Raw genomic sequence first — 25,733 nt, forward strand, 5'->3', positions numbered from 1 at the left:
ACTCAAATGGAGATATTCTCTTGAAGATTAAAACACTTTTTTGAAATAGTATATTTAAAACTAAAGGGCAGTATTAAAATCACATATTGAGCTATGCTAACAAATTATGTGAAAGGTTATTTTTTCACATCGATGCCCTCTAGCAAGATCAGAGACAAGGTTATATATTTCCAAATGAAATCAGTTAGCTTCAGTATCCAGCAGTGTGGTACTAATGAGGCTGAGGTCAGGGTTCAGTTCCAAAACAAGTTGGTTAGTGTGATAAGAGCGATGGTCTCCCCAACCTGGCTGTTCAAAGCATGAGAGTCACCTGGAGATTTCTTTATTTTTTTTAAATTTCTTGTTTGTATTCTGAATTTTGGGGTCTTAGTCCAGACATACCAAATCAAAATTTCTGAGAGTGAGGGAAGAAAACTATACTTTTAAAGAAATCCACAGGTAATTCTCATACCAGTCGGGATTTTGGAATCAATAATCTCAGAGCCAGCCCAAGCAAGAGGCAACGCAGCGTGACTGCTTGCTAGCCTTTACAATTCAAAACTGCAAATTCCAAAACTGCATCAATTGAGAACCCTCAGATTCTCCAGGGAGTGTGTCCTTTGCCCCCATGGATTCGGTTCCTTTGCAGAGGTCATGAATTCAAGAAGATTTTAAGTTTTAACGATAAGGCTTTCTTAAAAATAGCCCTTCTACATGCCTCCTTTCATGAGCACTTCACTGAGATTTTAAATGCTGACAGAACTCACCTTTCCCCACAAACATAGACACATAGGAGAAACCCTAGCTTGCCCTTGGAAATGAACATTGATTACAAATTCAAGCTTCTGAAATATTCCACGCTGAGTGTAGTGATCATTCCCTCTGAACATATCCAGATAGGATTCTGGAGGAATGAGAGAGAAAGGGTATCTTCTCTGGAGAACTCAGATGGTTTTTTATGGCTAAATTATTTCAAAATACAAAAATCCAATCTCTAGTCAAGGCCAAAAGAAACCAGGATGGTCCTGAGGGCAATCATGTGAGACCAAACTGAATGATAGATCTATGTCTCTGTTGAGGATTCGAGTTAGGATAGAGGGGAAGGGCTCTTACGCAGTGTGTACAGGATACGAAAACAGCAGGTGGACAAAATGAAAAACTGGTCAATGGAGTAGAAAACAAAATACCAGCAAATGACATGTATTTTTTGTAGTCTAGCTGTGCAGGCATAGAATATATACAATCTGTATGTATTTGCTATATTTTCAAGTCAAATAGATAAAAGAAAATAGTTCTCAGAGTTATACACAAATGTACTGAAATGGAAAAACCCAACTTATCTTAAAAAGCACAAAATAATCTTTTTTTCAGTTTTAAGGCATCGTTTTTATTTTATTTAATTTTTTTTTTTGAGACGGAGTCTTGCTCTGTCGCCCAGGCTGGAGTGCAGTGGCTGGATCTCAGCTCACTGCAAGCTCCGCCTCCCGGGTTCATGCCATTCTCCTGCCTCAGCCTCCCGAGTAGCTGGGACCACAGGCGCCGGCCACCTCGCCCGGCTAATTTTTTGTATTTTTAGTAGAGACGGGGTTTCACCGTGTTAGTCAGGATGGTCTCGATCTCCTGACCTCGTGATCCGCCCGTCTCGGCCTCCCAAAGTGCTGGGATTACAGGCTTGAGTCACCGCGCCCCGCCAAGGCATCGTTTTTAAATTTGGGTTTAGACAAGCTCAAATTTGAAAGTTTTAAAAGATTTTTCTCCATCTTTGAAGTTTGACATTAATCTCCTTTCTGTCATCAGCAGAAATTTCAGACTCAACTCAATTGCCTCAGCAAATGCTTTATTAAACGCAAATATTATATCCACTTTCATTGTCATCTAGCATGCTAAGCCCAAAGCCAATGAGGTCTGCCTTTGCAAATTTTGACAACAGTAATTGACATTTATCCACCATCCCCTCTGCTACATATTTGGATTTTTTTTTTTTTAAAGACAGACTTTCTTTCAATATGCTTAAAAGACAGAACGGGCCTGGGAGAAAAAGCTGACACAAATATATCACACATTTTGAAAGTTGCCAGGTACCTTTGCTTCTTGAGGGTCAATACTTTTAAAACAACATCCTTCTCTAGAGAATCTTAACATTAAAGGAGCTCCCACTCTGTTATTAGAGCAAAATAATGGTATAAAACAGTCTCTTTCTTGAATTTAGTAGGGTGCTTGACCTGTCAGGCTGCAAAGAGAGAAGCTTGGTTACTGCCATTTTGTGATGGTCGGCCAAATGGTTTTACAAAGGAGAGGAAACTGTGGGTAGATGAAAGTTCTGCCTATAAAGTAGATGTTACTGCAGTGCATTGTGGTTATGTTAAGTATGCCCAAAGGATAAGGAATTCAGGTGTGAAGTTGTGTGGCAGAAGTTGAAAATTAATTAAGCTCTGTGTTTGGGGTTTTTTTCCTTTAGTGTGCCGTAGTAACATGCCTTTGGCTCCAGGGAACTTCATGACTAAGTTGGAACAAAGCACTCATGCCTCATGTTAAATGTAGCAGAGGAGAGATCATTAAATGTTTCTGGCAATTAATTACCTGGGATACGCCTCTTTTTTCACAGCTTTGGTTTCAGGTATGTGAGAGAGTTGAAAACGTTTAATTGCACCTAATTTGTTGCTGTAGTTTAATCATATGCCTAAGCATTGTGATAATGCCTGTAACCCCTGTGAAGAATTTGTAAGGGGCTTCATTTGTGACACCCCCAGAGGAAGGAATTTTTTTTGTTTGTGCAATAATCATACCTGACCTTTGATCCACTTTCGAATATAAAGGAAATTATGAAAACCTGCCAAATATGTACTAGATCCAGAACATCTTGGAAAGAAAATCCTTCCTACTTCTCCAGCAGTTTTTCCTTAATTAGATGCAGCCATTTTCCTCACTCCTACCCACCTATTGGTCCAGAAACTGAAAGAAATTTCTTCCCAGCTAGAAGCTAAAAGACAGATTGAGAGTGATCATCCCTTTGCATCTGGCCCATTTCAGTGTATTCTGCTGGTCACTATGTTATTTTCAATCACCTGAGATCTGATTATTTCTCCCCATCTTGATGGCTTCCTGTTTTCTAGGACTCTAGTTTGATCACTAAATCTAAGCATTTTTACTTCCTGGCTTGAAGATATTCTTCTTGTTTTCACGTGCTCTCTATTTTTTTTCCATAGCACTTAGCACTAAAATCACATTATTTACTTTTTTAGGGTCAATTATTTTTTGCCTATTTTCTCTCACTAGAGACTCCACAAGAGAAGAAAGGGAATTTGTAAGTCTTATTGACTGTTAAATCTCCAACATCTATTTCTGGGTCTACCACTGAGTATTTATGTGATCATTTGGAAAGGGGTGGATGAATGAATGGATAGATGGATAGATGAGAACCTGACATCTTCTAGGCTCTATTCTGGATTTGTTCATTTGCCTCCATTGGAGTTCATATGAACTCCAGTACAGTATTTCTTATGTAACCCAAAATACATGACATATTTTAGCCACTTGCCAAAGGCTTTCAGTACATAGTAGAGGCAAAAAGAAGCTAAAAGAATTTAGAATCTACTAAGAAAGCTCAAGGTGAATGTAACATGAGAATAAAGTCTGAGTGGTATTTAACCAGATGGGTGATTGTCAATGAAACACTGACAACAGATAAGCAGGACTGAGGATCATAAATTTTGGGAGAGCTGCTCCTTGTGACATTGCCCAAGAGACAATGGGTGGAATGAACAGAAAATGGGAATCATTGTTTTTCAGATCAAACAGAATCAATATCTTCCACTCAGCTATACATCCAAATGCATGAATGAAGGGCCAAGCATAAATAAGAGCAAAGTAGCAACAGTAAGCACTTTGAGCCAAAGCTTTAACTGGATATAAGCAAATATGGAGAGATGGCAAAGGGGCCTTGCAGATAGGATAAGATTTCATTCACTCTTCATAAGAAAATTTTCAACTAGATAATGTCCAAATTTATAGGAAACTAAAGTTCTGACAGGCTTATTAACCTACTCCAGATCACACAGGGATAAATGTGTGATTCATACTCCAAAACATGCTGTTTTTACTATCCCAGGAAGAGTAAATGGTGTCTTCTCCCCTTCAGTTCTGGTTGGTTCATAGAAGAAGCCTCAAGACCACTGTTGAATTGCACTCTGACTACAGCAGGATCAGTGGGAATGGGTGGAGAGTGGGGTGTGTCTGCTAGGAGATGGCAACAAGGAGTGGCAGTACCCATTCCATTTGCCATCTCTGAACATGTTGTCTCATTAAAAGAGATCCCAGACAATGTTTCTAAGGTGTTTGGGAATTTGGGAATGAAAGAAGCTATATGAAGAATTACTAAAAAGTTTAGTATAGATAGTAAATCTGATGAGGTATTTCTATCTAACTAGACACACTTACATTTTATGAGACTTTATGAGAAAACTCTGTGTGGGAAATAAAATGAAGTAGTTTGCCAAATTTTCTTAATTTTTGTTAATTGTAAAAGAGAATGTACTCAGAACAAGTAAGAAAGTACAAATATCTTTAAATTGTTTAAATAATGTCCTTCTCCACCTTCTTCACCATTTCTGTTTAAATAAAATGGTGCATTTGATTCCATATCTTTCTTTTTATTCTTCCATGTTTTCTATGTTCCCTATGGAATCCAATTCCATGTGAAGTCAAACACATACATATATGTATATATACACACACATATAGAATATATCATTTGTTTTTAATTACATGATTATATTTATCTACCTATCTGTCATTTACCTGTCTCCCTCAGCATCTTGTATTTCTCACATCACATTATATAACATCCAACAGTGTAAATATATCATAATTTATTCTACCATTTCTCTAACGATGGACATTCAAGTTGTTTCCAGTGCTTTGCCACTTCACATAGAGCTATAACAAACATACTTGTATACATGTGGCATAGCTTTATGCACCAGGGCATTCATTTTTATAAGCTAGATTATCAGAAGTAGGACTGTTGTGTCAAAATTGTGTTAATTTTTACTTTAATACACATTACCATATTACTCTCCAAAAGGGTATAGCAATTTATGTTCCCATCAGCAATACATGAAAATGATGTTGCACCAGCACTTAAATGTTACAATTTTTTCTTTAACTTTTGTAATTTAAAGGGCTAAAAGTGATATCTGGTTGTTGTTTTACTTTGCCTTTTCCTGACTATATGAATATAATTGAGCAGCTTTTTATGTTTTTAGATCAGTTGGGTTTCTTCCATAAATGATTGCCAGTGTTTTTAATATATATGTATATATTTTTTGATAAATCATCTTTTACCAGTTTGTAGGTGTTCTTTATATATTCAAGAAGAGTAATTTTTATGTCATGTGCACTGTGAAGGCATTTCCCAGTGAATCATTTGATTTTTTACTTTGTTTATAATATCTTTTGACATAAAACTATATTTTACTTTTATGCCATTAAATATGTCTCTTTTTTATGACTCTGGGCTTCCTAGAACTATTTTTCCACAAATGTTTTCCTAAAATTTCTGTGAGTATATACAACATTTTATTTCTTACATTTAAATTCTAATTCAGCGCTAATTTTTTTAGCTTGCTTTCCTTTTAGATGGAGTAACCAAAAAACCACTATTGATTAAGCAGTCTAAAAGGAGAATAAACATATTCAAATCATTAGAAAACAATGCAGAAGGAGGTGGAGGGCAAAGGGGCACTTACATGAGGAAGACATATTGAACACAGCCAGCTTATGCAAGTGTGCCCTAGGTGAGCCTTAAAAGACATTGCAGGCTTGATATGCAAATCATATCAATATTGTCTGTCTCTCTCTTTTTCTTGACTCAATCCATAACTGATATTTCTGACGCTACTCTCTTGCTCACTCCTTACTACCAATAGTCCTACATCTAGTGGAGTAATCTGTCTCAATGCCTAAGGTGTGGCATTGGTCACACCTTATGGCAGGTCACATACATAAGTGAATTCAGCTAGCAAGAGCATGTTCTGTCTAAATTAATCAACTTCCCATCAGCTCCTGTTGATAATTGCTACACAGTAATGCATGCTCTGTGTTGCCAGATTATTTATCTATTTATTTATTTACGTATTTACTTTTACTGTCTCCCATGTTTCAGAAAAAATTGTTTAAAGATAATTTTAAAATATTGATTTTTATAAAAATGTGTAGGTTTTAAACATTAGCAATTTTAGTTAAACACAAACACACACACACACACACACACACTCAGCGTATTAGCCAAACATAAAACATCTCTGGACTTTAATTCTTTTCATGAACTGTCACTTTGCAACTCAGGGCTACTCCAAGCCCTGCTGGCTTTAATATGATCAACACATTCTGCCAGATTTGACATCTCTTACTCCTACTCGAAAGTTATTGTCCACTCTAATGAATTAAATCTCAAAGTCCTAGCCAAATTTTTAATATTGTCACTACTTTAGCCTTTAATCTACCTTTCCAGCCTTACCTTCCACATAGCCACACCACAGAGACTGTAAAATTTAGTGCCTTTAGGTATCTAACAGAATTTCTTACACATGATATGCCCAACAAACACTTGTACAGTGACCAGATGAATGGTTTTTAAATAATATGTTGGCTGATTTGGGTATGGCAGTCAGAGAGAAGACTGGCTTGACAGATGGGCTTTAAATTGGGCAGAGTCTGCAACAAAGATGAAAGAGTTTGAACATTATTCTACAGGCAGGATGTGTAGTAAAACACATGCCAGACTGAAAATTAGGAAGTCTGGATAAGAATGATACAATGGACTTTGAGGACTCGGGGGAAAGGGTGGGAGGGGTGAGAGATAAAAGACTACACTTTAGGTACAGTGTATACTGCTTGGGTGATGGGTGCACCAGAATCTCAGAAATCACCACCAAAGAACTTATTTGTGTAACCAAATATCATCTGTTCCCCAAACCAATTGAAAAAAAATTTTTTTTAGGGACACTGGGTTTGAATCTAGTGCTCTTGTTTTAAAATTGTGTGGTCTGGATGAGGGACTTACTGTTAATCAATTTAAATTTCTTCACTTATAAAAGGAGGGAGTTGAAGGTTTTTCATTTTTGTTGTAATTAGGTGAAGAGAAATTTGAGGAATGGAAGTCTTTCCAAAGTAGTATCTTAGAAAGATAAAATTGAGGCAAAGGGGATGAGAAGCAAAAAGAATCAAGATAGCAAAATCATTTGTGAGATTATCGCCCTGGTAAAACTATGAAGTGATGGAGTTGGAAACAGCAGAGGCAACATTAAGAATAAAAAGAAAGTGGATGTAAGCAACTTAATGAATAAAGAATTTACAGAATTTGGCATCCAACTTTAGAAAGAAGGAAAGGAAGGACTCAGGGAGCACTCTGGTTTTGATATTAAGACATAGAAAATACCTTGAGGACAAAGACTGGTAGAAGATATTTAATAAATATCATTGGGATACTTACTAGTAATCATGCACAGTTAAATAGCAGAAACACTAAATACAGAGGGAGCAGAAAATGTTTCTTCCATCTCTGTAATCCATCTCTGAAGAACATCTTCAAACAAAATGACTTTGAATAGTAAAACGTTTCATCCTGGCTTCCGTTTCTGCCTGAGTTAGAAGACTTCTATTCAATAAATAGTCTCCAGATCTTGGACTGAGTCACAGTATCCTTGTAAATACATCACACCTGTAAACATGTCACCTGTGTAACTATGTTCATCAAATACATTTTGGGTTTTTTTCAGATAAGAAATGCATCAAGACAAAAGGCTATAAATGCAGCATTGACCATTATCCTTATAAGCTTTTCTCTTTACCATTGCTACTTGCCTCCAGCTGCTTTCCAATCAGTTGGATTTGGGTAGCAAAAATATTGGATTGAAACAGGAAAGCAAATAATATGAGGAGACTGGTAATTTAATCTTATTTTATGGCCTATGAAATCTTGGCAAAAGACTCTCTAGAACTGCATTATTCAATAAAATAGTCACTAGTCATGTAACTATTGAGCAGTTGAAATGTGGCTAATCTGAATTGAGATGCACTATGAAATGTAGAATACACAGAGTTTCAAAGTCTCAGTATGGGGAAAAAAAAGAATGTAAAATATGCCTTGAATGAGCATGTTTTGTTTATTTCATGTCAAAATAATAATATTTTAGATGTATTGGGTTCAATAAAATGAGTTATTAAAATTAATTTTACCAGTTTGCTTTTTTATATTTTATTTTGTTACTTTTCTTAATATAGTTCTAAGAAAATGTAAAAACAAATATGTGGCTTGTGTCTGTGGCTCATATTTTATATCTATTGGATGGTGCTACTCTATAAGGTTTATTCAGAGTTGAGGACTAATTATCATGGCATGGGAGATGACATTTGCCAAATTTTTTAAAATTCTGCCAGCCAAATGATCCCTGCCTTCTACATTCTTATTTAATTAACTCCCACACCCTAGGGTCTGAAACCACAAGGGGAAATTAGCTATTGATACGCAGAAAGAAAGAATCACCTCCATTCAGGGGAAAGATGAGTAGCTCTGTTTTGATCACATGGTAGGTGGTAGCACATTCAGGAAGAATGTCTAAAAGGGAATTAGCAATATGAGACTGAAGCTCAGGAGTGAAGGTAGGAGCTGAGATGCCTAACTAGGTAAACTGAAGCCAAAAGACAAAGGACTCATCTAGGCCTATGTTTGGATGTCTACATCTCCCAATACTAGCCGTTGGGTCATAAATAAATGTGTCTTCCATTGCTGAGACTCATTTTCATGGTGATAAAGTAGGAATAATCATTTCTCTCCCTCAGTAACTATGACTGAGCCCCTATCAGGTGCCAGACACAGCTTAGGGGCTAGAAACGCAATGATGAACAATGATGCCTTCCAGAAGCTTTGATCAAGGGAGGGAGGCCGTAGGAAGATGCGCAGTCCTAGACCAGCATCAAAGTTGCCATGGTCTGTGAATACTGAAGAGCAGCAAATCTAGTCTTGGGAGTCAAACCCATCCTTCTACATCCTGATAAGTTATTCACATTTCTATATTCAGCACAGCTACCCCTCTTCGCAAAAGCCTTCACGCCATTGCTCCACACCCGAGGCTCTGAGAGGTGTTCACCTTTTGCCGCCGTACTCTGTGCAAACATCTCTACTATAGAGCTATAGAGTCAATATCCTCTCTCTCTCTCTTTCTCTCTCTCTGCCTCTCTGTCTCTCTCAATTAGTTCCCTCAACACTGTGAATCCTTAAGGGAAGGAGCTGTTTTCTACCTCTAGATTCTCAACACACTTTAAGTACCAAATAAACGTTATCTGTCTCCTTTTTACCTCCGCCTTCAATTAGCAAATGAGAAAGTTAAAGCCCTGAGAGTAGATAAGGGATGAAAGATAATAAAGAACTCAGAATAGAGAGGGTTCAGAACTGTTCTTTGGGAAATGTCTTCATTTCAGGAGAAGAGAGTTCTGTGTCCTGGAATTTAAGAGAATTTCCCAAAAAGACATTTTGGGATTCCAAGGCAGGCAGACCGCTTGAGGTCAAGAGTTCGAGACCAGCCTGGGCAACATGGCAAAACCCCATCTCTACAAAAAATACAAAAATTAGCCAAATGTGGTGGTGTGCACCTATAGTCTCATCTACTCAGGAGGCCTAGGTGGGAGGATCAATTGAACCTGGGAGTTGGAGGCCGCAGTCAGCTGTGGTTGCACCACTACACTCCAGCCTGGGTGACAGAGTGAGACACTGTTTCAGAAAAAAATCCCCCCAAAATAGAGTGGCAAACAACCCTATTACTTGCCACAGAGAGAGCAGTAAGAAGGAGACTGCTAAAAGACCTTGAATATGGCAGTTGCATTACATTACTTGAAATCAAATCAAAATACCATAGCATAATGTTCCCAATTATTTCTTCAGCCTTAGCAATGGTAAGTCTTTGTTTTCCTCTCAGTGAGTATTATGAAGATCAGAGGAAACAATGAGATTCTTTTGCCCAATGACAACAAAATTCATTTACAGGCTGGTAGATGGCTGTATACAAGTGAATATACAATGAACTATAAACTGGAGACAACAAGGGAAGTTGGTGTGAGTCACAGCATGACTGAGCATTATTGAGAAAACAGCTCCCACCTCTTTTTTTAAGTTATTTCTAGCAGGTGGCTGAAGCACAGATTCAAGGGTGTGACAACCTGGAATAATCATACATCTTCTCTTCTTCATAAACTCCATTCTGACTCAAGAATCTTCTCTCGTTAAACCAAGTGCTGAGGTAGAAGAAAGAGGCCTGAACTAACAGAGGTCTGACATTGAGTTCTGGTTTGGCTACTATCTAAGAAAGAGCAAGTCACTTCTGAGGGCCTGTATCTCCTTATGTATAAAATATATGATTTTCTAAGAGATTGTAAGGTCCTTAGACCAACCAGCAAGTTTCATTTCTTTTCATCCCCATTCTCTAGTAGTTTTATGTAAAGTGAAAACTGAATAAGAAGAATTTGAACATCAGCTTAGAATCTTGGTTTTGATATTTAATATTTGAAGTTCTGACATTTACTTTGAAAAGTTTTTTGACCTCAGATAATAGCCAGATATATTTATTGAATGCTATAGCATCAGCAAGCTATGGCCCAGAAACCAAATCCAGCCCTCTTTCTGTTTTTATAAAGTTTTACCAGAACAAAGTCATGCACATTCATTTGCATATTGAGAGCTAGCTGCTTTCAAACTACAACAGCAGTGTTGAGTACTTGCAACAGAATCATTCCAGCCTGCAAAATCTACTTACTATCTGGTTATTTATAGACGAAGTGTGCCAACTCCTGATATAGGCTACTGAACTCTGAATGCTAAGAAAGCATGTGGGATAAGGTCCAGGTTGGACCTTGAAGATAGTGCTAAACCATGGGCATTCTTCCACTGGAATAATACAAAATCTGCCTTGCAATAGAATGAGTTTAGTGGTCGGTAAGCATACTTCTCTTTAATGACCTCCTTTATCTCTTGGATCTGCATGCTCATGAAAGCTGCCAGAATGGAATACTGAGAAGTAAAAATCAACCCTCACTCTTAAGCACTGATAACTCAACATTGTCCAAAAGTAGGCCAAACCGCACACATGGTCAAAGCTATCTTTGCCTGGCTAATTTTTCTTCATGCTCAAAGTCAAACTATGGCCTCAGCAACTCTAGGAAGCACTTCTAGAAACACACCTGATATATTTTAATGCCTGATTCTTCTTAAGACTATGGAATCCTCAATGGATCATCTTTCCACTCCTGGCACATCTTTCCACTTCTACATGATACACAGGGCTTATCATGGCATCTGATAGATGCTCAATACTTTTGAATCAAATTGAACTAACAGGTGGCGTTCTTTCTGGACAAAGGCATCTACCTTGGTCTGAGTTGTTGAAATGATACTAAATGAATTGAAGTCTCTCTGTTCAAAAACAGGAAATAAATACTAACTTCCCCAGGTTTTTGTTTGTTTTCACACTAGTCCTCACCATTTTCCAATTTGATAGTAAAATGAGAGCAATATCATACAAATGTCAAATATTTGTTGGGCACCTACTCTCTACAAAGCAAATAGAAGTAGACATAATTCCATTTGGTCTCATGATATAACTATTTTTCCTCAAATATTCCCTAGAGGTCAATTACCATCTTTTATGCTGGGAGGATAGAAGCCTACCATTTATTAATGACCTGGCCTGACAAATGCATGGGCTGAAGAGTAGTAAGAGGAAGAAGACTGTTAGGGTCCCCACTGCCTGGATGGAGGGAGAGGGAAACAAAGAACAAAGGTGACTAAGATGGCGTACTTCCGGGTTCTTCATCACCAACTTTTCCTGCACGTGAAAATGTAGCCCGCGCCGGGAAGGTGCAGATCAACCGGGCATGCCCCAGGTGACGTCAATCGAAAGAGACCGAGATTTACCTGGCCGCACCTACCGAACGTTCCCCGACAGGCCCGTGTCCCACCTATTGCCCGCCCACTCTCAGGCCCAAAACATAAAAGCCGCTCCCAGCAGGCCCACGGCGGGAACTTCCTCGGAGCCTCCTCATACGCGGGACCCAGGAACCTCCTCCGAGAATACCGGAGCGACTTCCTCGGCCTCCGCCTCCGAGACCGGTGAACCTCGCTTCCTCTTTCTTTACATTGGCTACTTAATAAAGTTTCCTTTTTACCTTGCCTACTTGCCTTTTCTCTGGCGCCGGCTCTGGTGGTCGCATTAAAACAAATCACCCTCCATGCAGTCTTCATCCAAGGGATCAGATAAAACAGCAATTGCCTTAATTTGACTAGGCAAAGTATATACCAATTAATGATGAGATAATGGGTTCAGGTAAAAGCTTATAATTAATGAATCATTAAGACACACACTTTAGGAACATAGAAGAATCAGGAGCCACACAGCTTGCCCAGAAGCAATCTTCCAGTTATGCGGCTGTGCTTAAATGCACTGCTAATTTCTGAGAGCCTGCCATTTGTAATAGCACTGAAATGAATCACGATGAATTTATGAATGTGAATCTGCATCGCTCAATACACAAGCTCTCTCCTGGGGAATGGAACCATCCTGAGAGCAACTACTAATAAGCAGAAATTAAAAGTTACTATCCCTTGCCACTAGGAGGAAAAAAATATGTATATGTGTGTCAGGGGAGGGGCAGGGTGGTGGATAATTTGGTTGTACATAAATAGTGTGAAGGGAGAGAGATGGGCATCTATTTTAAGCCTTTGTGGCCTGAAAAACCACATGCCCTGTGCTCAAAGCCAGGAGCCCTCTTACACAATAAATAATTCAGAAAACCCACAAGTGCCTGGCTGGGAAGCCTGCTTCCTAAAAGCTGCCTCCTTGGCTAATCTTGGAAAAAGCCCATGGATCAGCCTGCAGCTCAGGCAAAATTCCTACTTTCTACCTAATGATTATGCCCAAGGCCCTCAGCCAGGATACTTCAGGAGGAAACCAACACAATCCTGTCATTGTTTGTGTTATTTATAGCTTATTGTTTAAAACAAATGGAAATGACTGAACTCCTTGTGGCTAACTTAAGATCTTGTGCATGAACTCAGCAGGCGATTTTACTGGGGCAGATTTAAAAAACAAATTCAAAATATTGCACACTATTCAAAGGAAATATGGCAAGCCAGAAATCTCTCCTTTTGTTATTTTTCCCCTTGTCTCTCCAGTGTTGTCTTTGACATTCACCTGGAGGAATTTTGAAGGAAAGGCCAATCAGCTTTATTTTTTCAACTAGCCCCCAATATTTCTGTGCAAAATCCAAGGAAGCAAAAAGCCCAGATACCTCCCATTTGATTAATCTCTGACTTTAGCCTAATTTATGTGATGGTAAGAGATTTATGCATAGGACTATTGAGACATAGCCAATATATAATATACAAAATACGACAATGTGTAAATTATAATATGTCGTCAAAAGCAACTTTATGACTCTAGAGGAAGACACCCATGCCCCAAATTGATCAAAGCTGTATTTTTGATCTGGTGGAGTGTTTTGTGTTCGTTTATCAGACTTCAGCCCACTGCACCTCAAAAGCCTTATCTTTTAGGATGTCTTTAGTCAATAAAAAGCAAGAACCTGAAGTCAGTACTAACAAATGCATTTTAGTGTGAAGGGTGATTTCTGCAGGCTTCTAAAACTATTCAAGGTTATTGACACACAGATGAATACCAATGTGCTATTATGTTATTTGCTGTACAATACAAATGAGATCAAGTTTCCCTGGGTCTTGAAAATGCATGTCTGACCTGAAATGGCTCAATAAATCTGCCAAGTAGATAGCAGGTGTTCCTGTCCGTTGCTCTGACTCCTCCACATATTACCTTAAAAAGAACAAGCAGGAAATGTCCGTTTATACTGATATTTACTGATTCTGCCCAAAGCTTATTTGCCTCTAGGGGGCATTTCTAAAGACTGCAAGGAAAAGTATTTCAGCTATTACGGCTGTCAAACCAAATGGCTCAGAAATAGGTATTAGTTCTATTGATAAAACAGGAAAAAGAAAAGAATCATTTTGGGCAAGTTAGCTTTTCTTACCACAAGAAGAAAAATAGTCAAACTGGCTTTTAAATTAAATTGAATTGTAGGATGGGGGAAAAGTATCTTTTAAAATTATTTCTTTAAAGATTTGTATATAGTTAACTCTCCTGGATAGATAGTGTCTGACTTTTGACGTAGAACAAATGCAATACAAATAAGTATCATTAGAATGATGCTCAACATCAAAGGTTACTATTACAATGGTCACATGAAGTCATAGAATAGTGTGGAAGATTCAACTTTGATTGATACAAGTACTTTCCATTTTTTAAGATTAGCATGTGTTTGGAAAGGAAGGAAGGTGTTGCAACACTCAGAAATTAACTATTGTGTGTCAAAAGAGATACTCTTTTGAATGGATCCTTCCAAAGCCTCAAATCAGTATTATAATTTAGTGTTACACCAACTTTATTTTCTTCCAGGTTCTGTTTCTCAATCTATTAGTTCTACTACATCCTCCATCACTTTTAATATCTCACTTTGTTCTTCTTTAATATGCTTTATATTTTCATAAAGTCTTTTATCTCCCAGCATACTGCAAACACCAATTACCTAAGCTGCTCAACATCCGTGTGTGTGTATAAGCATTCTATTATTTTTGTTTTACAGCTGGGAAAAGGAGGTTCAGTGAGGTGAGGTGACTTGCCTTACCAGCTAGTGGAAGAAGCTAGTCTATCAGTTTATGACAACTAATTATTGTCATTAACTAACAGGACGTGATAATCTCCAACCTCTAATCTTTTCATGGCTGTACATTATGTGGAGTAAGGACATCAATACTGATGTCAATTTGAGAAACCAGCCACAATTTTACAATACAAACCCACTCTGCTTTCAAAACAAAAAAATAAATTTTCATTGAAAAATTCCAGCAGCCTCTTCCAAGTATTAGGTTGGTGCAAAGTAATTGCAGTTTTTGCCATTAAAATAGGGCCAAAACCGCAATTACATGTGCACCAACCTAATGCAACAATTATAATTCTTATTTCTCAGTGGGCAACTTTGCACCTAAAAGTGGCTTAGTCATCTAATCTTTGACAAACCTGACAAAAACAAGCAATGGGGAAAGGATTCCCTGTTTAATAAATGGTGCTAGGAAAACTGACTAGCCATATGTAGAAAGCTGAAACTGGATCCCTTCCTTACACCTTATACAAAAATTAATTCAATATGGATTAAAGACTTTAATGTAATACCTGAAACCATAAAAACCCCAGAAGAAAACCTAGGCAATACCATTCAGGACATAGGCATGGGCAAAGACCTCATGACTAAAACACCAAAAATGATGGCAACAAAAGCCAAAATTGACAAATGGGATCTAATGAAACTAAAGAGCTTGTGCACAGCAAAAGAAACTATCAGCAGAGTGAACAGACAACCTACAGAATGGGAGAAAATTTTTGCAATCCGTTCATCTGACAAAGGGCTAATATCCAGAATCTACAAAGAACTTAAACAAATTTACAAGAAAAAAACAACCCCATCAAAAAGTGGACAAATGATATGAACAGACACTTCTCAAAAGAAGACATTTATGCAGCCAATAGACACATAAAAAAATGCTCATCATCACTGGTCATTAGAGAAATGCAAATCAAAACCACAATGAGATAGATACCATATCATGCCAGTTAGAATGGCGATCATTAAAAAGTCAGGAAACAACAAATGCTGGAGAGGATGTGGAGAAATATGAATGCTTTTACACTGTTGGTGGAAGTGTAAATTAGTTCAACCACTGTTGAACTGTGGAAGACAGTGTGGCGATTCCTCAAGGATCTAGAACTAGAAATACCATTAGCCCCAGCAATCCCATTACTGGGTATATACCCAAAGGATTATAAATCATGCAACTATAAAGACACATGCACACATATGTTTATTGCAGCACTATTCACAGTAGCAGACTTGGAACCAACCCAAATGTCCATCAATAATACACTGGATAAAGAAAATGTAGCACATACATACCATGGAATACTATGCAGCCATAAAAAAGAATGAGTTCATGTCCTTTGCAGGGACATGGAGGAAGCTGGAAACCATCATTCTCAGCAAACTATCACAAGGACAGAAAACCAAACACCTGCATGTTCTCATTGAACAATGAGAACACATGGACACACAGAGGGGAACATCACACACTGGGGCCTGTTGGGGGGTGAGGGCCTAGAGGAGGTATAGCATTAGGAGAAATACCTAATGTAAATGATGAGTTGATGGGTGCAGCAAACCAACATGGCACATGTATACCTATGTAACAAACCTGCATGTTGTGTACATGTACCCCAGAACTTAAAGCATAATATAAATAAGTAAATAATAAATAAATAAAAGTGGTTTACTGAGGGCAAAGTTGATTTACTAAAACCTGTTAAAATATCAAAAAGAGATGAATTTTACAAAGAAAGATAGGATGAAGTTAAAATTATCCTTTTCTAATAGTAAAAAAAACTACCATACCATTAATTGAACTCTTGAGCTTGTACTATGAATTGATGCCTATGTGCAGTTTCTCATTTAATGCTGACAATCCTGTGAGGGAAGGACTATTCTTGTTCACACTTGAGAGAGGAGAAAATAAAGCACATAAAGGGTAAAGTGGATCGCCCAAGGTCACATATCTAGTAAGGGAGTCCAAGCTCAAATTCAGGTATTCTGTCTCCTGAGTCTGTGCTCTTAATTGTTTCACAGTAATTATCCCATTTTCTGGATGAGATGTCACTTGCCTTTTCCTTCACATTAGAAACTGCACATTTGCTCTGAAATCAATACAGTGAATATTGTCTCTGCATTGTATATTGTATCAGTAGCGCTACGGACCATATGAGAGTAAGATGCGTCTTTCTCTTCAATGACTACATGTCTTTTGTCAAATCACAGATTATTTTTTAAATTATTACTCCCATATTTGGATTCTGAGGGTAGTGACTAGGTCACCTTTTCCCCACCCCAATCTCCCAAGAAAGCCCCACACTGTACTAGACACATAGTAGGCACTTTTTCAATTTGGTTGGATTTGATGTTTTCTTTTTTATTTGCTCCTACTGCCCTTCTTAGATGATCTTGAAATTCTTATTATTTATTTTTTATTAATTTTTATTATTTTTTATTAATAAGTGTCTTATTATTATTTTTTTTTTTACAATTCTTTATTGTAGTAACTTTGGCAAATAAGATGACTCCATGCATAAGTTAGAATTTCTATGCTTCCTGGAACCATGCTTGCATCTTCCTGAACCGCTCCTGTGAGTACAGAGGCCAGTAACACAGTCGAGGATATTAAACTGGAACAATACGGCTGAGACCAGTAGGATTCCCTTATCCCTCCTCTTTCCTTTCTACTCCCCTATTCAGATGGCCAAAATAATTGTCACCTTTATTTAAGTGTTTAAATTGAGTTTGGCACTGTGCTTAGAGCTTTATGTCCATTATCTCATTTACTCCTTCCCCAAACTCTATAACACGAGACTTTTATTCTCATTTCAGGCATGAGAAAACTGAGCCAAAGAGGCATTAAACAACTTTCCAAAGATGACACTGTTGGTGCAGGCATTTGGTTCAGACAATATGACTCCAGAGCCCAAGGGTATAATTTGTACATGATTGCCTCTTCACCTTTGAATTTCCGGAAAATATCCTACTGATTAAGACATTTATACAGCAAGATTATTTTTTACAGTATCTTAGAATAATTAAAGGTATTATATGCATTTTATAGCTAACGTCTAAATCAAACACTAAAAAATAGCTTCTGAAATAGCACCAGATTTTCTCTTTTGTAACAAAAGGTCATTGAGCTGAGTTGTGTTTGAAGCTGTACAACGAAGGTGGCTATACAGAAAGCCTCATAGTGCCTGGGAAGAAGGAGAGGGAATAAGGTCACCTTGGCTGGCATCTCAAAAACAGTCACAGGCAGGAGGAAACTGATCTTATATTTTCAGAATTGATTCTAAACTCTTTATAGGTGGCTCCTACTCCCTGAAAGAAAAAGGGGGAAAAAAAAAATGGAAGGAAAGCTGATTTAATTCTATTTATCCAAGATTTGTGGGTTCAGCATATTTGCTACTAAAGAGATGGCCTTTAAGACCCCAGGGGAGGTTTCAGCTCAGCTTTGGTTATCTTTTCCTTCTGAATAGCTGTGTAAACTCCTGGGGAGCAGATGAAAGCTGCCTTACAAGACAAAGGCACAGGAGTTTCTTCTTTTCTCTATCAGCTGGAAGAAAAGGAACTCCGGGAATCCTTTATAGTTAACTATTAAAATTGGTCATTCCTTTTTGCTTTTTTATACGTTCTTTTCTAACCTCAATCTCTAAGAGCTATCAAGCAATAAAACTTCTCCCAGGGTGAGCAGGAAACACCAAGGTGGCTCACCTTATTCTCTCATCTTTAAAGCCAGCATCCAAAACAACAGCTTAAAAGGAAACCAGCTTGCATTCTTTTGCCAACAAAGATCTCAGGACTGAGTTATGTTTTCAGCTTTGGCATCTGACCCCAAAATATAAGAAATTGTTTGGGGTCTGTGGAAGAAGGTAGGGATTAAAGAGAGCTAAGAGGTATCTAATGTGCTTCATCTTCTATCCTGAGACCATTATCTATTGATAGAACCCTGCAGCTTAGGATGGAATTACCTAGGGCAACAAAAGAGATCAAGGGGTAAAGATAAATAAAAGTAGGGAAAGGTAGAACCAAATGAAAACAGAAATGTGGAGAAGGAACTAGAGAGAAAAAAGAAAAATACAGAACTCGTTTCAGAAGAGTTACAAGTATGGAGAAGGCAGAAGGAAGAGAAAAGAGAAATATCTGTGATAAGAGTTCACTGTGTCAATGATTCATGCTGGCACCTGGCCAAAAACAACCATTGTCCAGGGATATATACTAAATGTTAAGGATTCAAAGATGAGTGGAGCATAACCCTAACCCTAAAATGTTGACAGTTTAGGTAGAGAAATAAGCCTGTAAAAATGTAATGGCTCTACATATTTTGATGTTATTCATAGTTGCACTCCATTTCTTTTTGTCCCTCCAGTGCAGCAACTTTGATTCCAGGAATGGGCCTTTGCACTTGCTGGTCCTTCTGCATGGAATGCTCTATCTTTGCAGGGCTGGCTATGTTACTGGCAGCAAATCCATACGAGTCTGCAGCAACCTCAATTCATGCCTCCTCAGAAGAAAGAATTCTTCTGAGGGTCATAAGGCAGAAGAGACTGAGGCAAGTTTTAGAGCAGGAGTGAAAGTTTATTAATAAGCTTTAGAGTAGGAATGAAAAGAATTGAAGTACATTTGGAAGAGGTCCAAACAGGAAATGAGAGATCAAGTACACAGTTTGACCTCTGGACTTGGGGTTTATACATTGGCATGCTCTGGGGTCTTCATTACTTCTTCCCTGATTCTTCCCTTGGGGTGGGCTGTCCACATGTGCAGTGGCCTGCTAGATATTGGGAGGGAAGCCTGTGCAGTGTGTTTACTGGAGTTATACGCATGCTCACTTGAGGTGTTCTTCTCCTCTTACCCGTCAAATGTCCCTAGGAGTTGTCCCTAGAAGTGGTATACAACTGGAGATGTCATATACCAGTTAAACTCTGCCACTGTGCCTCCTAATGTGCGTGCTTCAGCCCTCTTGCTCAACATCTAAGATCTTATCGGGAAGTTGCTGATCACCAGTTTCACGTGTTGCTGTTTATCGGTGAGTGTCTTTCCATGGCGCTGGCTGCGGCCAATTAATACTTCAGAGAGACCGTTAACAACGGTGTGACCATCATCTGATGGTCGCCTGACATTCCTGGTGTGTGCGTGTGGCAGGGAGAGCCTTCTCTTACCCTGCTCATGTCTGACTAGCTACCTAATGTAACAGCGACTTCCTATTATTCAAGTCTCATCTCCAATCATCTCTCCAATCTAGGAATTCTTTATAATTAACTATTAAAATTGGTCATCCCTTTTGGCTTTTTTATAAGTTATTTTTAAACCTCAATCTCTAAGAGCTATCAAACAACAAAACTTCTCTCAGGGTGAGCAGGAAACATCAAGGTGACTCCCCTTATTCCTTCCTTTTCTAAAGCCAACATCCAAAATAACAGCTTAGTATCACTCCAATCATCTCTCTCCCCAGTAATGGGACTACTTTCCATTATTCAAGTCTCATCTGTGGTCAATCTAGTTGAAGCAGCACACTCAATCCCTTTCTACATTAACCCATTGCATCCTCTCCAAAAGTCATTTTGTACATCTGGCATTATCTTAGTTTTTTTATTTCTCCACCATGTTTAAAGACTATCTTCCTCTATTAGGATGCAAACCCGATGAAAAAAGGAACTCAATAAAAAGTCATTGATGAACTAATAAATATTTATTGATTATTTGACTAACATATTGACTTTAAAATGTTATGAAAGAGATAAACATAAGATTATTATGAAAGATTATGAAAACATTAAGGAAGTCTTTCCAGCAGAGGTGATTTTGTTGCTGTTGTTGACTATTTAAGGCTAAATAAGTATTCAACACATGGGCAAAGGAAGCAGAGCAGTCCAGATGAAAAATGCACGTAATGATAGGGTCACAAAAGAACACTGCTCCTTCCCGGGACTCCACTTCCTTCAGTGTGTCTGATATACAGGTGATGCTGAAGAGGAGCAGCCACATAGAGTAGTAAAAAACATGGGTTTTGAAGCTGAGAGTAAATCTGGGTTCTTACACTAGTAAAGAAGATAACTTTAGGCAGGTTATCAGTCTTCTCTGTGCCTCAGCTCCCTCACCTGTAAAAGGAGGATTCATTCAACTCACATCACATCCACCTCATGGGATTCTTGGGAAGATTCAGTCAGTTAAAATGCACAAAATGGTTAGAATCATGTAAGTGCTCACAAATGAAACCTAATATCATTATGGGCAGGTGGTGGTGCAGAAAAATAACAGTACTGTGACAGCCCTATTTTTATTCTAAACTCATGTATGTGCAGATTAACCAATTTAATCCATACAGATTTATGAGGAAGTTACTATTATTATCACTATCTTACAGATAAGGAAACTAAGAAATAGGTTAAATAATTTACCCAAAGGCACACAGCGGTTACTAGCAGAGCTGGGATCTGTATCTAGAAAGTCAGGCATTTAAATCTTGGCCTTTACCGTTATGGTATGCCACCTCTTTGAAAACCTAATTTATAGGGATCTTGTGAGGAAACATGAAATAAAGTACATAAGTGGTTTACCATAGGGCCTGATATGTATTAAACACTCAATAATTTTATCTATTTTTTAAAAAAAATAAGTCTGTGGAACAACAGAGCTATAATTAGGAGAAGTCAATATTTAGAAAACATAGTTTCTGTGGATTTTCTGGAAGATTCAAAAGAACCCGAAGAAGACAATTAGGCAGCATATCAGAAATAACTGGCTGGTTGAATTACTGCTCAACAAGCAGTAGAAAGGTGGAATAGCCATAATCACTTGCTTGACCTTGATTTCTGGTGGGAGCACTGAAGGCCTCCTGTGCATTAATCTTTGCCCAGCTGTACTTCCTAACTAATTAATTTTAGAAAGGTCTAACTCAATTAATTATAAAGTAATGGTTGTCACTTCCAGCTGCCAATTCATCTATATTACAAACTGTAGCTAATTAGTAAGTGTATTATATCACTTTCTTGGAAATACACTATTTGCCTATCTACATTAAATTATATATTTAAACCCTGCGTATAAGTTATACATTATTCTGCAATAAATGGTGAAACTAGTTCTTTTGTATCTACGCACCATAAAAACACCAGAATGACAAAGAGAAAATACCTTTAACATGCAAAGTTGACAAGAATTCCATATCGGAACATGACAAAGACCTCCAAAATGCTGCAGCCAGCCAGCCAAAATCCTGGTGATTTGGTACTCTCAAGAGACTCGTGACCTTGAGGAGAAGGGAATCAAAGCAGAATTAAAGGTGCAACTCTATTTATTCCATGTAAACGGTTAGGCAGCCTCAACACAAATGTGAAGACCTGTATTTTCTTTTACGAAGGAGTGTAGAGGCAGAAAGATGTGATACCTTTCTTCACCCATCATAAGGGTCATTGTTGACATTCCTAAAATGAAAGACTGGTTAACAAGAGAAAAGTGTAACAAATTTATTTAATCAAAGTTTTACATGACACAGGCGCCTACAGAAATGAAGACCCAAACACCCAGGGAAAGCTATTTTTATGCTTAGGTTTGATAAAGTGGTATACAAATGTGATTGGACAAAAGGGTGTAATCTCACTGTAATTGACTGAGGAGGGAAATGCAGCAAGGTCTGTCTGTTCAGATTCTTCTTGGACTGTCGGTGTAGCATTCCATCCTCCTGAGTATGGGACAGTAAGCCTCTGGAATGAAGGTTTTCAAAGAAGAAGGCAGAAGATAGAGAACGGCCTTTATAGGTTTTATGGTTTGCTTTGGAGAAGAGGAGTTCTATTTCTATGACCCTCCTTGGGAAACAGGAGTTCTTATTTCTATGACTCCCTTCAGGGAAGAAAGAGGGGTAGGAGACAGAAGGGCAGAAGAAGTTCAGAGAGAACTCACTTCCGAGGCCCTTCCAATCTTCAGTTCAAAGTACTCAGCATGCCAAGATACCCTGCTTTGGGGTATCATATTAAGAATCCCAACAGAAGCAATTATACTTCTTTGCCCCAGCCTTCCTTTCTTCCCTTCTATCTTAAAAGAAAAGGTGTTTCTCTTATCCAAGGCTAAAACCTTCATCAAAGCTCTTAATCTGATTCCCTCCCACCTCCCCTGAGACTTTACTACATAAACATCTCTGTTTTCTTTTGTGTTATCAACAGCTGCTTCTCTTGCCCCTTTTTCAGCCTATAAACATCTTGTATCCTGCTTCTGAAAACAACTTTCCTAAGGCCTGGCACTGTCACCACCAGCATCACTGCAAACTACTGCCCTATCCCTGCTGCTTTCCTCATGCCAAGGAGAGTCTCAAGTCTTGTATCCAATTCTTTATCTATATAAAAACTTTTTTTGGAAGAGAAACTGCTATGCTCTGCCTGGACTTAGCACTTTATTCATAATCCACATAAAACCCCTTGCACAGTAAGTACCAACCAGTATTAGCTGTTGTGGTGGCTGTCACTATCATTTTGAGTGTAGGATATTATACAGTATTTCAGAGTGTAGCCTCCAAAATCAGACACTATAGCCCGAATCCTGGCTCCACCTCCTTCTAACTGTGTGACATTAGGCAGGCCATGTAATTTTTGAAACTTTGAATTCTTAAATATAAATTGCAACTCCTCATAAAGTTGATAAAAAATAAATCAAAAGAGGTGACGCATATATGTGCTTACTACTTTGTCCACAACCTAGTAAATACTCAAATAATATGCTTTTTAAATATGTAGTAACTCTGCAGGTGCACAATTTTTATTCATTCCTCTCCCTTTTGATAAGTATAATAACTTTCCTTTGGGAAGTGACTTTCTCTACTGCTTATTCCAGGAGGTTGGGCTCTATCCCTGACTTCAGAGTTGAAATATATGACTCAAATCTGGTCATGCAAAGCACTGAATCCCTTTTCTAGGTATGTGACTCCGACATGGCCAATCAGATAACTGAATCTTTCTTCTGGGCATGTGATCTGGGCTGACCCGTCAGAGCACCGAATCCTCTTCTGAGGCCAAGTGACCTAGCTTCACCAATCAACAGAATTCCACTGTTTTGTTCTTCTTGTTCAGTTCACAAAGGGGACTTTCCTGTGTTTTCATCAGAAGGAATTCCAGAATTTTTGTAAGAATTATCAGTAAGATATATCGTCTTCTTTCTACCTAAATGAGTGTGATATGGGAAGCTTCTGGAGCCATCTTGCCATCATGTCAATCTGGGGAAGTCCACCCACTGAGTAGTGCAGAGCTAATCCAACAGACCTGACATTGCTTGAGGCCCTAAATCCAGCCATAACTGAGGTCTTGCCTTGCTCTGCACTTCTCATTCATTTGTCAGTAAATGAATTTCTGGATTAAGCTGGTTTGAGTTTTTTCTCACTTACAACTGAAAACTGGCATACATGCTTATCATGGTTTAGCATAACAACTGTTTGAAGGTAAGGACCCGTTTTGCAGATCTTATTCTGGAGCTCCAGTAGAGTTCCATGGATGGTCAAAAAATAGGTGTTGTACAGAGGAGAAAATATTCTGTTTATGGTGAGGCGGGGTACATTCTACACCCATGCCTCATTATCTTGCTCAACCTTTAGGCACAGACTGATTCCAGAGGCTGGCCCAAAATGGTGATGGCCACAAAAAACTGCAAAAAAAAAAAAAAAAAATGTTCCTTCACAAGTTCATACCTTCCCAGGGACCAAGAAAGCTGTTTTCATTTGAAATGTCATCCCTTCCAGCTGTTATAAAAGAAAATAAATAGTTTATTTAACAAAATGCTTAACTGAGCAGACTAGATCACTGTGTCAATAAGCATTTTCAAACAAGATAATTCCTCCCCTTTCAATGGAGAATTGCATGCTTCTGATGTTAAAATTACTTCCCTTGTGACATTATCTTTCAGGACTGATTGTTTTCTCCAGAAGCAACCATTTTCCAAGTTTAAATGAAAACCAGTGGCATGAAAAGGCATGAAAAGAACAATGAAACAAATTCACTTTTAACAAACTTTTCAAATTTCGTAAGTTTTCTGGAAATTGAGAGACACCTGTAAGATGGTCCAGTCTAGCTAAACTGCCTAGAAATAATGTAACGATCTTATAATTGGAAAAAAAGAACAAAAAACAAAACCTTATTTCTGTTTCCTCTGCTGGACATAAGGATGAAGCAGGAGAGAGGCAGGGCATGGATGAGCGAAAAGAACAAAGGATTCAGGAAAATCCGTATTTAGTGGGGAAACTTGGAGGCAGCCCAGGGAGCTGAGAAATGAGAGACATTAAGCAATGTATGTGAATTGCTTATGTGAATTGAGGGCATGCAAACTGAATGTAAAAAAAAATGTTATTTTGATGCAGATGGCAACAGAAATAAATTCTGAGAAAAAAACTGTGCACTCCATCAAAAGCCCTGCAGGCATATTCCTATTCCTTCTGTTGCTTTGCAGTACAGGAACACAACAAAGAAGCACCGAAGCCAGTTAGAAAATTATGGCAACCAGTGTGACTGCCATGGAAAGGCCCTTCCCACATTTGGCACATTTTCCAGGTCCAAGAGGGTTTTCATCAGTGAAAGGGCTGCTGCTGAACAATGAACCTGCTCCTTAACAGTGAGAAAGGTTGTTGACTCTTCAAATTGGCATCTGCAGCTGCTGGTCCTTAGAGTCTGTGCTAATCAGGGCTCCTCCTCTTTCTAGTAAAAGCTTGGCACCATTTTAATTATTTCGTAAAATTTGCCCTCCATTAGCTCTACCATTCCGGGATATAAAAGGGAGTAAAAAGCCCTCTAATTTGAGGATTCATTAAGCAGCTTTTGTTACTTAGTTGATGTAGTAGATGCACGAAATTTGCTGGTTTGCTGAATTAGTATAAGCAACTATAATATTCTAGCCATACTGATTTTCGTTTGTTTCATTCTGAGGTCAAGCTACTAGAAAACATAGACATCCAGCTAAAGAATATACCAATATTTTTTGTCTCCTTAGAAGAGCATTTATTCACTCAAAGATTATTGAGCTAC

At 38.2% G+C, this 25,733-nt stretch overlaps 1 pseudogene across 1 annotated transcript in view; it reads left to right on the top strand.

Moving 5' to 3' along the window:
• The window catches only part of LOC111545201, a 72,757-nt pseudogene extending 47,449 nt beyond the window's left edge, over window positions 1–25,308 (top strand). The window contains exon 3 of the transcript XR_002732371.1: window positions 25,162–25,308. The product of XR_002732371.1 is annotated as a frataxin, mitochondrial-like (transcript). The remainder of the gene's footprint in view (window positions 1–25,161) is intronic.
• The last annotated feature ends 425 nt before the right edge of the window (window positions 25,309–25,733 follow it).

Source organism: Piliocolobus tephrosceles, chromosome 10, assembly GCF_002776525.5.
Source record: "Piliocolobus tephrosceles isolate RC106 chromosome 10, ASM277652v3, whole genome shotgun sequence".
Classification (NCBI taxonomy): domain Eukaryota; kingdom Metazoa; phylum Chordata; class Mammalia; order Primates; family Cercopithecidae; genus Piliocolobus; species Piliocolobus tephrosceles.